This window comes from Medicago sativa, chromosome 1 (genome assembly GCF_051527215.1).
Source record: "Medicago sativa cultivar Bolivia chromosome 1, Bolivia_mono, whole genome shotgun sequence".
Taxonomy (NCBI): domain Eukaryota; kingdom Viridiplantae; phylum Streptophyta; class Magnoliopsida; order Fabales; family Fabaceae; genus Medicago; species Medicago sativa.
In genome coordinates this window covers 52,620,946-52,636,847 of record NC_140749.1, presented here as the reverse complement: position 1 = coordinate 52,636,847, position 15,902 = coordinate 52,620,946, and the positions used below count along the sequence as shown (strand labels likewise).

At 33.1% G+C, this 15,902-nt stretch overlaps 2 pseudogenes across 1 annotated transcript in view; one reads left to right on the top strand and one right to left on the bottom strand.

Moving 5' to 3' along the window:
* Window positions 1–5,126: 5,126 nt before the first annotated feature.
* Window positions 5,127–15,902, bottom strand: part of LOC146955280 (WAT1-related protein At4g08290-like) — a 33,199-nt pseudogene continuing 22,423 nt past the window's right edge. Inside the window, exon 8 of the transcript XR_015016562.1 lies at window positions 5,127–5,450. The product of XR_015016562.1 is annotated as a WAT1-related protein At4g08290-like (transcript). The remainder of the gene's footprint in view (window positions 5,451–15,902) is intronic.
* Window positions 7,185–9,116, top strand: LOC146955282 (WAT1-related protein At4g08290-like; annotated as a pseudogene).

Here is a 15,902-nt window from a genome sequence, read left to right as displayed (position 1 = left end):
GACTAGATCTTCAGGTTTTGAAGACTTGTACTTGAAAGTATTTTTGGATTGATTTGCTTCTTGAGAACCATCATGAGGTACTTCTGAAGCTTCTTCGTCTAGATGATCTTCTGGAGTTGGATTAGCTTATGAACCTTCAAGATTGTTATCAGACTGTAAAATTTGATAATGTTCTGAAGCTTCTTCGGTTATATGAATATCTACAAAATTTTCAATTAGCTCTGGCATTTCATTGTCAGACTCTTTGTCATCAAATTTGATATGCATTGATTCTTCAACACAATGTGTTTCAAAATTATGCACTCTGTATGTCTTTGATCTTTCAGAGTATCCTAAAAATATTACCTTTTGTGCCTTGACATCAAATTTCTTTAGATAGACATTATTGTTTAAGATGTAACATGTACATTCAAACTGATGAAAGTATGAGATGCTTGGTTTTCTTCCTTTAAAGAGTTCATATGTCGTTTTCTTCAGAATTGGTCTAATGTAAATGATGTTCTGAACATAACATGCTATGTTTACAGCTTCTTTCCAGAAGTATCTAGCCATATTAATCTCATGAATCATGGTTCTGGCAATTTTTTGTAAAGATATGTTCTTTCATTCTACAACCCGATTTTGTTTTGGAGTTTTAGGAGAAAATAACTCATGGAAAATTCCATGTTTTTGATAAGAAGTTGCAAATGGCTCATTTTCAAATTCTCCACCATGATCACATCTGACTTTTAAAATTTTCATTTATTTTTCAGACTTTACTTGTGTGCAAAATTTACTAAACATATCATATGCTTCATATTTAGCTATATTTTACCTAAGTTCATCTGCTGTAATCATCAACAATGTCTAATCCATACTTCTTCCCACTAATTGATGTTGTAGCAACTGGTCCAAACAAATAAATTTGAAGTAGTTCTAAGGTTCTAGAAGTATAAACAATGTCTTTGGATTGAAAAGAAGTTTTCACAATTTTTCCTTTGTGACATGCCCCACATAGTGCATCTGAGTGATTGTTAATGTCTGGTAAGCCTCTGACCAATTGTAACTTGCTAAGCTTAGATATTAATCTTCAGTTAGCATATCACAACCTTTGTGACACAACCATTTCTCATCACTTAATGATAGAAAACAAACTACCTTCTGATCAACCAATTCAGAAAAATTGATTTTGTAAACACTGTTCATTCGTTTACCTTTGAACAATATATATCTGTCAATGTTGTTGATTATTGTGCAATTGTTCTTATCAAACATCACTTCATAACCACTATCACAAAATTGAATTATGCTAAGTATGTTATTTCTTAGTCCACCAACAAACCAAACATTATTAATAGAGATAGAAGAGTTACCAATAGTCCCCATACCAATAATCTTTCCTTTCTGGTTTCCTCCAAACCCCACAGTTCCTCCCTCTTTCATGGTCAGTGTTTGGAACATAGACTTATCTCCTGTCATGTGTCGTGAGCAATCATTGTCCAGGTACCATGATCTATGCTTTTCCATTCCTCTTAAGCATATTTGCAACATAAACAATTTCCTACTTAGATAGCCATATCTTTATAGGTCCTTTTTGGTTAGTTCTGAAAGGTTTTGGGTTCTTCCGTGCCTTGTGCCTGAAGTTATAAAACTTAGGTTCACTGATGTAATATTTTTCTATCAATCAAAAGTAAGTATTGTATATCGTCTCCACATGGACTAGCGTGATATTCAAGTCATTCAACAATCAATATTGTTCTAAGTGTATGGATTTAAAATGTGTGTTTGTGTAAACCTATATAACCTATTTGACTTAAAATAAATAGAGAAGAGATAGGCCATTTCGTTTGGGGTCAGAGACACTCAACCAAGCGTAACAACTGCAATCTCACGATCAAATAACAGATTCTAGCTTTTTAAACGATATTATTACAATCACTCAACAACATCATTTGTGTCCAAATGATGTCGTGATTTCTAATGGACTATTGAAAAGTCGATTTCCCAAACTATTAAACAATCACGAAGTCGATCGGATTGTTTAATCGACGATTTCCCAATCTATTAAACGACCCAAAAGCATTAAGTTCTTGATTACAAAGTGATTATCAAAGATTAAATTCTATGTCTAGAATTAAAACTTAGATAGATTATTATTCTAATCCTAGATCCAAAAGTATTTGTCAATAACATTTCAAATCTCAAATAAAGGTTTAAAAGCAAGAATAATAACAATATTGAATAAATAGTTAGAGCCATATATTAAAAGATCAAGAGTTTACATAATGGCTTGTTTGAATATCTCAAAACCCACAAGGTAGATGTAGCTACATATGTCTATGCAAGCTTAGCAGATGATGAAAGAAAGATGAAGATTACATACCTAGACTCATGATGTCTCAACAAATCTTGGGTAGAATCTACTCCTAACACCTTCATTTGTGTTTCTCTCTAGAAATAATATATTTCTCTCATAAACCAAAAATCTCCAAAAAAATGATGTTACTGCTTGTTGTTCCAAAACGTCATTCTTTCTTCATTTGCTGCGCAGCTTCCTTTGTTATTCCCTCACTTCCATCTTTTTGTTCCTCTCGGGTCAACCAAGACCCAATTGGGTTAAAGGCCAGTTGTTCTTTTTACCATGTTACACGTTTTTTGCTTTCTTTTCTTTTAGTATTGTGCTACTAATATATATATATATATATATATATATATATATATATATATATATATATATATATATATATATATATATAATAAACTACTTACTCTATAAATTAAATAAAAAAAGACAAATTATTTAAAATGACTTTAAATTAAGTACTAAACTAATAAAAATAGAATTAAAACTTAATTAAAAAGACTATAAAAATGTGATATGATGGACTGTCATCATTCATTCAAGACTCTCGGTTTTAAATCTTTTGATCTTGAAATCACCTTAGTTTTAGAAACTGAACTCTTTTGAACCTGAGCTTTCAAGAATCTTGATTCTGATCTCATAAGAACTTGGGATTTAGATGTCATTGGTTTTGGTCTCTTCAGAATCTGAATCTTTGAAGTCTTGGGCTCAGGATTATTCAATGTCTTAGACTTAGAAATCTTTGATTCTGATTTGTTCATAATATGGGATTCAAAAGCCTTAGGTTTTGTCTGGTTCAGAACTTCAGTTTTGTTAGCTTCTGGCACAAAATAAGCTTTTAAACCTTTCTAAATGCAGTCAGAACAAGTTGGTTGAATGGATTTCGGCTTACCAAACTCTTTTGTAAAACCAATTCTTTCTCCCTTGTTCCTTCTGACTCCATAAATCATATAAGCTACCTTGCTTCTGTCAATTCCAGTCACATTAAACTCTTGAAGTGCAATTTCTTGCTCACTTAAGGGTTTATTAGACCACTTATCAGTCATTTTTCTAAAATATCTGTTTTGTTCTTCCAATTCTAAAATTTCAAGATTATAACTATCATTTTCTCTAATCACCAAGTAAAATTTTCCTTTTAAAATTCTAAATTCACTTGACTTGCTTTGATAATGAGTGATAAGTTCTTTGACAGTACCAACAAGTTCAGATCTAGTAAGTTTATAGTATACCTCATCTTCATCCTCATAATTTGTTCCAGACTCTGCATCAGAAGATGTTGTTGCTACCAAAGCCAGATTAGCTTCTTTAGCATTTTCTTCTTTCTAAGAATCTGATTCCTTGTCAAGACCATCTCATGTTGCCATAAGACTTTTCTTGTTCTTGTTTTTGAAGCTACTAGATTTGAAGCTTGTTTTCTTTTACTTCTCCTTTGACTTGTCCTTCTGCAAATCTGGACATTCAACAATGAAGTGACCAGGTTTCTTGCAGTTGAAACAACTTTTCTGATCTTCTTTCTTTGAGCTTGATCCTTTGGAACCACTGCTTCTGTTTGAGAACCTCTTGCTTCTCTTGCTTCTGATCTTTTTCAGAACCTCCCTTAGGAGACTCATCTTCAGACTCATAAGCTTTGAGAGCTTTTAAGAATTACCCTTTGACTTCAGTGCTATAGACTTGGATTTGAGCCCTAACTCATGATATTTTAGAGAGCTTATGAGATCTTCAATGCTGAGTGTATTCAGATCTCTTGCTTCCTCCATAGCTGTCACCTTAGGTCTCCATCTAGAAGGTAAGCTCTTTAGAATCTTGTTCACATGATCAACAGTTGAGTAGCTTTTCTTCAGAATCTGAAGTCCAGATACCAGAGTCTGAAACCTTGAGAACATAGTCTCAATGTTTTCACCCACTTTCATCTTGAACATCTCATACTGTTGAACAAGAAGATTAACTTTGGCTTCTCTAACCTTCTTGTTACCTTCATAGTTTGAGAGCAAAGATTTGAAGATAGCTTTAGGAGTTTATTTGTCACCTAACTTCAAGTATTCACTGTGAGATAAAGCAGCAACAATAACTCCTCTAACTTTGTGAGGCTTCTTGTAGAGTTTTTTATGAATAATAGTGTGTTTCTTTCTATCAATAGCTACACCTTCTTCATCTATTGGAATGTCAATACCATCTTCAATGATGTCCAAAAGTTCATCATCAATATTAAGACTAAATATTTTTTCCCAGTACTACAAATATACATTTTAGTGACATATTTATGCGACGAAATACCTAAAAAATAGTCACTCAGCATAATATAATTTAGCACTAGAATTTAGAGAGGGATATGTCCATCACTAACTTATGCTACGATTTCCTCATAATTTCTAGTGCATCCTTATAGTAAATTGGTCTCAAACATATCCTTTAAATTCTGATTACAGTTACATCCATGTGATATTTTCTCTATCAACTCTATTATTATTTTTTCTTGGAATTGAAATGCAACACAAGTTATTGTGTTATATTTCATATTCTTTATTGAAGTTATGTTTCAATTCAGTTGTTTGGAAAAATATATGTTTCTAGTTTTCATAATTAATAGTTTAATACATCACATATAGAAGAGTCTTTGTTACAAATGCTTCCCTTCCATCTTAGTTAATAATTTTTTCTTTTACTTGTTCAATTTTTTCAGACAATTTAACGTATTGAGCACAAGTTAAAAGTTACGTACACAATGAGACATTCTTGAACATAACCGTTAAGATTCTCTTTTATTTATTTTTGTTATAGTCAACAATGCAATACGATAGGAAGATATGCATTTCATATTTTGTTAGACTAATCTCATGTCACACTATATATAGTCATAGATATATCCCAATAAGGTGACCACTTAAATTGATAATCCACACTGATTCTCTGTGCTGGTTTATCTTCAGTTATGACCAATTGAGGTTTATTATCATCATTGACATCAATTTTGGGGACACTAATTGGTAGTTGTTGTCCTTGTTGGAAGATTTTTTGTGGGGACTCATTTGACATCATTGCTTTTTGTTCTTTTGATTTGGCCCATACAACAACGTATAGTTCTGTAACCACCACCACTCCTCCAACATTGTTGATGTACATAAAACAAATCAAAGTTGAAAATATGAGTTTGACATTCTTAACCAAAAATATTTGATTTTAATGAGTGAAACTTTAGAAAAGAAACAAGTTGAGAGAATGAGAATCGTGCATAATTATCAGGTTAGTCTTTAAAATTGTAGTCGTTGTATAATGCGATCTCTTAAATTAAAAAAACTTCAAAATAATTCTAGAAATTGAAAAGCATTGATCACATTAATCTTTTCGGGAATAAATATTTAAAGTAGAAATTTACTGATCCAAAAAGACTAATGTTGATGCAATCAAAGATTTTTTAAGTTTTATATATTATGTTGAAAGTTCGGTTAATGTCATGTATCGTAACGTTTAACGTGTTTGATTTTAGAGACTAAATTGATTATTTTGTTTGCAATAAATTTAGAAGAGTGTTAGGAATACACTCTGGGTGCTATAATATACCTTTCAAGGTGAAGTTTCCCCGAGAGGAAAATACAAGCCAAAGTTAGGACTATAATCATACGCAAAGGAGTAAAAGAAGTCACAAAAATAGGTCCCGTAGTTTTAATTTCATAGACTTGCACATAATATTGAAATGCTGAAGTTACTATTCCCTAGGTAAAACTTTCGAAGAAAAAATGTCACAAACAAAATTAGAATACTTGTTTAACGTTGTAACTTGGACCTAACTTCTTAAAAAAAAAAAATTGAGTTGGGTCTTTGAGTTTAGATGGGCTCATTGGCCCATTACTATAACAATTGTTCAAAAACATCTCAAATTCGTTGTCAAACGATAGCTAACAACCTTTTCGGTCTTTGATAGGCACCTAATGAGCAATGTCCTTATTGAAAATTGTTACTTACCGGATATACTGAAGCAAAGAGTCTAGTGTCTAGGCCCAACGACCAAGCTTCAGGGTGTTTGCGCTCCATGAAAACAGTTAAAACACTACTTTGAAGTGCACCAATAAAGCAAACTCATGTGGCAAGTGACATCTTTGTTGGATACTCTCTCAATGTTATGATCTGCAATTTATAAGAAATTGTTTAGTCGGGGTTGAAACTTTATTTGAAAATTATTTGAAACTTTAATGACTATAGACATAATTTGTTAAAAGAGAAGTTAGTGGTTTTCCTCGTCTTCTGACCCGATACATGATTTTATTGGTGTCAACTTAACAAAAACAAGAAAAAACAAATGTGTATGCCTCAAAAGTAAACACATTATTATCATTATTTTGTCAAATCGACATCAATTATATCACTATCTTAGTAGTATTGATTGTCTGTCTAGAGTGCCATTAATTTAAAAAACTGAAATATTTTAATTTATTTTCTGAATATTCCTAATATCTAAAATTAAAATATGAGGTGCAACTACTCAAATTGGATCATCTACGACCCGTTTTATGGTATTGTCAACCGTAGAATATTAGATTTAGAGAATGACTTTTATTTATCTTTATTAAGCTAACGTTCTAAAACCTGATCCACTATAAAGTCGACAATAAAGGATTCGGGTTCACATATGTATATGTGAACTTACTTGTAAAATGTAGAAAGCAGTGATGCCAACACAACCAATGAGGATAAACAATGCACCAAGGAGCTAGTGTGCATTAGTGGGATCATTCACACTTTAAGGCTGGTGCATCTGAGTAGTTGTTGATGACCCAACAATTTGAACACCAGGACCTTTGTATAGTGCCACCAGTAATGCACCCCCAAGACCCACCAAGGAGATAGGATGCAAGCCAAAGTGATTGGCACACTGGTGCGTCTTGGTGGTGCTTACTAATGGCACTATACAAAGGTCCTGTTGTTGAAATTGTTGGGTCATCAGTAGCTACTCAAATGCACCAACCTAAAAATGTGAATGATCCCACTGGTGCACACTGGCTCCTTGGTGCATTGTTTATCCTCATTGGTTGTGTTGGTATCTCTGCTTTCTACATTTTACAAGTATGTTCACATATACATATTTGAGCCCGAATCCTCTATTGTCGACTTTATAGTGGAGCCGGTTTTAGACCGTTAGATTAATAAAGATAAATTAAATTCATTCTCTAAATCTAAGATTTTAGGGTTTGCTAATACAATAAAACCGGTCGTAGATGATCCAATTTGAGTAGTTGCACCTCATATTTTAATTTTAGATATTAGGCATATTCAGAAAATAAATTAAAATATTTCAGTTTTTTAAATAAATGGCACTTTAGATAGAAAATCAATACTACTAAGATAGTGATATAATTGATGTTGGATAAATAATGTGTTGACTTTTGAGGCATACACATTTTTTTCCTTGTTTTTGTTAAATTGACACCAATAAAATCATGTCTCGGGTCAAAAGACGAGGAGAACCACTAACTTCTACTTTTAACAAATGATATCTATAGTCACTAAAGTTTCAAACGATTTTCAAATATAGTTTCGACCCCGACTAAGCAATTTCTTACAAATTGCAGATCATAACATTGAGAAAGTATCCAACAAAGATGTCACTAGCCACATGGGTTTGCTTTATTGGTGCACTTCAAAGCAGTGTTTTAACTGTTTTCATGGAGAGCAAACACCCTGAAGATTGGTCGTTGGGCCTGGACTCTAGACTCTTTACTTCAATATATGCGGTTAGTAACAATTTTCGATAAGGACATTGCTCATTAGGCGCCTAGTAAGGGCCGAAAGGTAGTTAGCTATCGTTTGACAATGAATTTGAGATGTTTTTGAACAATTGTTATAGTAATGGGCCAATGAGCCCATCTAAACTCAAAGACCCAACTCAATTTTTTTTTTAAGAAGTTAGGTCCAAGTTACAACATTAAACAAGTATTCTAATTTTGTTTCTAATATTTTTTCTTCGAATGTTTTACCCAAGGAATAGTAACTTTAGCATTTCAATATTATGTGCAAGGGTATGTAATTAAAACTACGGGACCTGTTTTTATGACTGCCTATACTCCTTTGCGTATGATTATAGTCCTAGATTTGGCTTGTATTTTCCTCTCGGAGAAACTCCACCTTGAAAGGTATATTATAGCAACCCAGAGTGTATTCCTAACACTCTTCTAAATTTATTGCAAACTAATTAATCAATTTAGTCTCTAAAATCAAACACGTTAAACTCTATAATACATGACATTAACCGAACTTTCAACATAATATATAAAACTGAAAAATCTTTGATTGCATCAACATTAGTCTTTTTGGATCGGTAAATTTCTACTTTAAATATTTTTTCTCGAAAAGATTAATGTGATCAATGCTTTTCAATTTCAAGAATTATTTTAAAGTTCCTTTAATTTAAGAGATCACATTATACAACGACTACAATTTTAAAGATTAAATTGATAATTATGCTTCTCATTCTCACAAATTGTTTCTTTTCTAAAGTTTCATTCATTAAAATCAAGCATTTTTGGTTAAGAATGTCAAACTCATATTTTCCTCATTGATTTGTTTTATGTACATCATCATTGTTAGAGGAGTGGTGGTGGTTACAGGACTATACATTGTTGTATGGGTCATATCAAAAGAACAAAAAGCAATGATGTCAGTTGAGTCCACACAAAAAATCTTCCAACAAGGACTACAACTACCAATTACTGTCCCCAAAATTGATGCCAGTGATGCTAATATACCTCAATCGGTCATAATTGAAGATCAAACAAGCACATAGAAGCAAAGAGCATTATCAAATTAAGTGGTCACCTTATTAGGATATATCTATGACCATATATAGTGTGACATGACATTAGTCTAACAAAATATGAAATGCACATCATTCTATCATGTTGCATTGTTGACTTTAACAACAATAAATAAAAGAGTGTCGTAACGGTTATGTTCAAGAATGTTTCATTGTGTAGGTAACTTTCAACTTATGCTCAATACCTTAAATTGTATGAACAAATTTAACAAGAAAAGGAAAAAATTAACTAAGATGGAAGGTCTGGAAACAAAAAAAGAAGGAAATAAATTGATTAATCAAGTTGCATGTAGAAATTTAAATATAAGTATAGACATATTTTTTTGCATATTATATACTTTGATGTTGACCACAAACCAAAGTTGATAGAAAGGGAGGCATTTGTAACATGACTCTTCTATATATGAGATGTATTAAACTATTAATTATGAAAACTAGAAACATCTATTTTTGCAAACAACTGAATTGAAACATAACTTCAATAAAGAATATGAAATATAACACAATAACTTGTGTTGCATACTGGCAAGAAATAATTACATGTTCAGCCAAAAACATTTCAATTCTAAGAAAAAATAATAATAGAGTTGATAGAGAAAATATCACATGGATGTAACTGTAATCATAATTTAAAGGATATGTTTGAGACCAATTTACTATAAGCATGCACTAGAAAATTATTAGGAAATCGTATCATAAGTTTGCGATGGGCATATCCCCCTCTAATCAAAATGTTGCAACCGAGTATAGAAACAAAAAACTCACGACACCCTTTCTTTATGATCATCAAATGGCAAAGCCATCAAGGTATAATAAGAATTGTGTTAGTGGTTCATAGTGATTCACTAATATTCACATTTCTATCACCATACATTTTTTCTACGAAATGGTGATTAATTCACGATTTTGAATTTTATACAGTGGTATGAGTTTACTTTTTTCACTTCTTCTTATAGTGAAATTTGTAATCTTATTTCATTAGCCGTCAAAAGGTTAAACAAATTCCCAATCAGATACCACAACAACTACCACTACATTAATTAACAAAAAAATGTAAAATTCATACACAAATTTTGGAGCTAAGGTCACACAAATCGCGCAATTGAGAGAGAGAGAGAGAGAGAGAGAGAGAGAGAGAGAGAGAGAGAGAGAGAGAGAGAGAGAGAGAGAGGATACCTGTTATAGTGCAAGACTAGGAGAGAGAGACGGTGCAGAGGGCGGACTTGGCGGCTGAGACGAATTATAGTGCAAATGTATGTCCGTATGAAAAAAAATAAAGTAACATGAATTGAGTTCTGATATTAGCTCATAACAACACTCACCATAAATTAAATCTAGCACTCTTTAGAAAAATACAAATTTATTTTAGATCTGAAATCAGCTCTACGCCATAAATTGAAAAAAACAAAGGCAGTAAGATGTTCCAAATTTCTGAAACAAGTTTACGTTTAAACAAAAAAAAACATTTAATTTCTAAGATATGAAATTTTATACAAATTTCTCAGCAACCAGACAACAAGAAAAGGGCATGAAACACACAAATTAGCATGATAAACAAATAGCATGAAATATCAAAATCCAACCCCCTATAACCAAAACAAAAAAAAAATATCCAACCCCTAAATTCATAAATTCAATAATCAAGAGAAAACAAATTAAAGGTGAAAGGAGACAGCTTACCAAAACCAAAGGGAGAAATCGACAAAGGAGAAAGCAAGAAAGCTTTTAATCAACCCCTAATATCAAAATCCAACCCATAAAATCATAAATAAGAGTAATAATCATGGTTATTAAAATAATTATTAAAAAAATATAGTTATTTACAAATACTAAAATCAAGTCTCACTTACCAAGTGCAGACTTTGCATCTTCAAATCGTGATGGACAAGATGCATCTATAACAAATACAACAATGTGTACTGATAAGAAGATGCGATAAAGAAATGGAATGAAAAGTGTGATATGCTCAGCTTTGTATTGTTGCCTCATACACACCATGCACGCTTGTGTAATATGGACTCCTATTGGTTTTATTTTAAATAATCATTTAGGCTGCCTAGATTTGTGTAATATGTAATGTAATGAGGAGTATCGAAAGAAGCGCTCACTATCCAAGGTGTTTACAAATTATTATTATTTCTTCTCACATTCAGATACAAATGGGGAGAGTTAACAAAGAGGAGGAAGACTTGTTAATAATGCAGTAATGCAACGGAGACTCAAAAATGTACATAATGATCCATGATAATGCATTATTAATGACAGGTTTCTTTGTATTGTTGCCTCATACAAACCGTGCACGTCTTGTGTTGGTGTTGCCACAAATTGTTGCTAAGGCTGTTTAGGTGGGAGGGTGCATGCTTTTGTTGTGAACTATTGTTTCCTACAAGTTAGGTTTTTTTGCTGTGTTCTCTTCGGTTGCATGCATGTTCCTTTGCTCAGCTTTGTATTGTGTTCAAGGTTATCAAAATCGGGACTTTACTCCAAGTCGAAAGGGAGTAGCAAAATCGGGACTCGTAAAATCACAATCAAAATCGTAGGATTTTACTCAAGGACTTTTGTAGAATCGATGTAGGATAGCAAAGTCGGGACTCGTAAAATCGCAATCAAAATCGAGGATTCTACTAAAACAAAAATAATTTTAAATATATGTTATAAATTGCATATAGTCATAAATGACTAAAGTTCAAAGTCCACAAAATACATATACATAAATGTGGGGGAAGTGAAAGAATGAAAATTTTTGGCCTTTTGGGTATTTATAGAACGGGTCATGGATTCAAATCGGGTCAATTTACGAACCGGGTAAAAAATTGACCCTTATCAAAAAATGAACAAAATCCTTTAAAATCCATCAAAATCCTGCGATTTTGAATGGATTTCACGATTTTGTGCGATTTTGTGCGATTTTGATAGGATTTTGCCTGTTTTTGGGACTTTGCTATGGATTTGAGTCGTTGAAGCTACGCAAAGTCGCAAAAACCAGGATTTTGGGACTTAAGTCGCGTTTTTGATAACAATGATTGTGTTGGTGTTATTTTAATAATATTTGTCATTCAAAAAAAAAAAACTAGAGTTTAGCTATGTATAATATGGACTCCTATTGATTTTATTTGAAATAATCTTTTAGGCTGCCTAGATTTGTGTAATATGTAATGTAATGAGGAGTATCGAAAGAAGCCATGTGATTATATGAGAAACACACAAAAACCATAAATCCCTAAAGTCTAAATATTTCTATTAGAGGTGTAATTTCTTCCATACCTAATCTCTTTAACCTATTTTCTATTCATGCAATTGAGATGATAGTGAAGTAATGCCTAATCACGTGAGAGATGGGACCTATGTGAAGTATCAGATTCAAATGAAATATTTGTGGGATTCTACCATTTTAACAACACATGAAGTACTTAAAAAAAAAAAATACATATAGTGGGATTTACATGAAATTTTTTATCAATTTTCACTTTCAGTGGTAGGCCTTTAATTCATATATTATCATAACTTATTCTTATTATAATAAGGTTCTCTTTGAAAAATTGTGGATAATTTATCAAACACATAGGGTGTGTTTGTTTCAAGTTTACCAAATTCATTCCTAGGAATAATATTCCTTGGAACATAAAAATGAGAATTTTATTCCAAGGTATTTAGGAAAAAGATGTTTGTTTAACACTATAATATTCATGGGAACCATAAAAAGAGGAATTATAATAGAAAATTACTCATGAATTTATTCCCATCTCCATGGGAACTTTATTCCCACCCTTTTCTTTGGGAAATTTTTTCTATTCCCAGGAACGTTTTATACCCGGGAATAAAATTTAATAAACTTGTAACAAACATAGGCATATGTATTCCCATCGTTTTATTCCCAGGAATCTACAAATATAACTTGAAACAAACGCACCCATAATAAAAATAAGCCATATTATTCAATTTGCAAGTTTCACCCATATATAAACTACTTTAACCCCACTTGCAAGTTTTTTGTGTGTCAATTAGCTACCCTCCGCGTGTGATAACACACGAATTACATTGTTTAAGTAACTTAATTTTCATTTGTTTTAGGGTCATTTGTTTTGCATGATTATTGGATTTCCAGTTCATTCAATTTCATAGTGCTGCTGCCGTGTTCAAATTGTTGTTCCAATTCAATTGATGTTGCCTGCCGTGTTGTATATATTTTCATTCCTGGTTGGTGCGAGTAACGAGAGTTTTCTAACCCAATTCCAATCATTCAATTTTCTACCGCCGTGGCTGTTTGGTTGATTAGAGTATTATTCATTTGCTATTTCTTAATATGAATTCATCAAAAATAGGTTTAGATTATTATTTTATTATGTATTTTACTTTGAGTCCGGAATGTGTGGATCGTCACACCAATGATACTCTGATAAATTGTATGTTATATGATTGAAACGAGAAGTGTATTTTTAGTCCGAAAATTCTGTTTTTTTTTCAAATTAAAAGCTTCGCTACGAAAGTAGGAACACAGTGGTACTGTTTACGCGTCGAAAGAGCAGCAACGATATTGGACTCTAAAAAATTCAGAAATTAATTTTTAAATAGAGCGAAAGAGCGACAACAATATTTTGCTCATGGACGAACCCAACATTGAATCATGTGTGGCTAAAGCCACACAACAATTTTCCATTTTTTTAAAAAAATAAATAAAACACACAACTATACTAGAACACTTCTCTCTCTCGCAAAACAAATAAGTACAACACATTTACCATAATTTATAAGTTTTTGAAGTTGGTTTTGTTGTTGCCGATAGCGATTGCAATTGTTGAAGGTGTTTTTTCAGCTATGAAAGTTGTGAAGAGTCAACTATGTAACAAAATGAGTGATGGGTGACTATATAAGTATCTTGTAACTTATATAGAAAAAGATGTTCTTTTAATATTTAGCAATGATGTTATTTTAGCTCATTTTCAACAAATGGATATGTACTTGCAGTGAGTACAATATCTGAAACTAAGGTTTAGTTTGTTTTTGTCATGCCCTGAGAATGATCTCAAGAGGGAGTATTTATAGTCTTTCGTGGGCTTGTAATTCCGTGACTTAGGCCCCAAAAAACTTGGGCCCTAAGTCAGGTTTAGAGTCTTTTAGATGTTTCTAGAAGCCTTCTGAGGCAGCGCTCTTAGAGGGACACACCTAGGGTCGTTTGGGACCTTTTGGAGGGTGTTGTGCCCTTGATTATATATTGACGGTCCACAGCCTACCAAGCACGAGTCTTGGGACAAGGCAAAGTGATTAATTATGAATTCGATAGTCCATATCCCCCCCAAGCACAAGTCTTGGGACAAGCCGAAGCGGTTAGTTATAATGTGTTGTAACAAAATGTGTTTAACGTTTCCCTTTGAGTTTTGATGATAACAAGGTATTAAAAATTATCAATTGGATATGCTAATATTTGTTCAAGTGTGCAGGACCATAGACAAAAATTTAGTGTCTCGTTTAAAGTATAGGTTCTGGAAGAACAAATGAGAGCCATGGAATTAACAAGAAGGAAGCTTGAAGCATCTGAAGAAAAGAGGTTCTGAAGACAAGTGGTTCTGGAGTACGTCAGAAGTTGACGTCATCAGAAGTAAGATCACCAGAAGCTGACTTCATCAGAAGTTTTGAAGATCATCAAAAGTCCTGTATAATTGTTTTGTGTCTTTCTTCTCTCTCTCTCTCTCTCTCTCTCTCTCTCTCTCTCTGTTTTTATCCGTTGCATTTAGATTATGATCATCACTTCAGAAGCTGGATTCTATCTGCTTCTGAACAGTGACTTCAGTAGGAGAAAACGAAGAAAAAGCTAACACAATTCAATCCCCTCTTCTTGTGTTTTTCTCACCTTCATAATGTTGCTATTCGATATTGGAGTATGGGCGTGTTGCGGATTCGATGAGAAAACTCACACCAATAACAACTTGATGTGTGGAGCAAGGGATAATAAAGCAACCAATAATCAAAGTGAATAGAACAGTTATAATCACAAACCAAAAGTAGAAAACAACACAGCAAGAGAAAAGAAGAAGAGAGAACACAAAGAATCTGTTTACCCAGTTCGGTCCAAATTGACCTAGTCTGGGGGAGAGAGCAGCCCTCCGTTCCACTATATGATGAGTAACGTTACAAAAGAGATGGATTACAAGAATAAGTCTCCCGCCTAATTCTACCCAAATCCCAGCCTCTTCCCGTAACCAAGAGACTCAATCCTAATAGTGTTTCCCAAGGTGAATCAACCCTCAAAACCTAGTGTTTGTTCCAAAGAGACAAACTCTATACAAACCCTAGTTTTGTTGTTGCCTTTCTAAACCCTTGTTTCAGCCCCCTCTATCTCAAGGTTTACACTGATACAATGCCTATATTTATAGTAAAAGAAACTCCCATAAAATTGTACCAAATCTGGCCCAAAAATACGTTTCTGAAAAATAACAGCACGCAAAATCGGGCCCCGATTTTTACCATTCGGGCGCCGATTTTTCCAGTACCAAACTGCTCCCAAAGACAGCCAAAATCGGGCCCCGATTTTTGCCATTCGGGCCCCGATTTGTACTTTCAGCAAACATCAATTTTTGGCCTCCAAACTCCAATTTTGAGTCACTTTCACAACAATCTCCACCTTGACTCCAAATTAGTGATGATGCCCATTTAACATCAACACCTTGCTGCTCTTTCCCTTGCTTCCCACTACACCAAGTAGCTCCACAAGTTTGCACCCTAATCCCTTCAGCCATCGGAATGTCTTCCGCCTTCTCG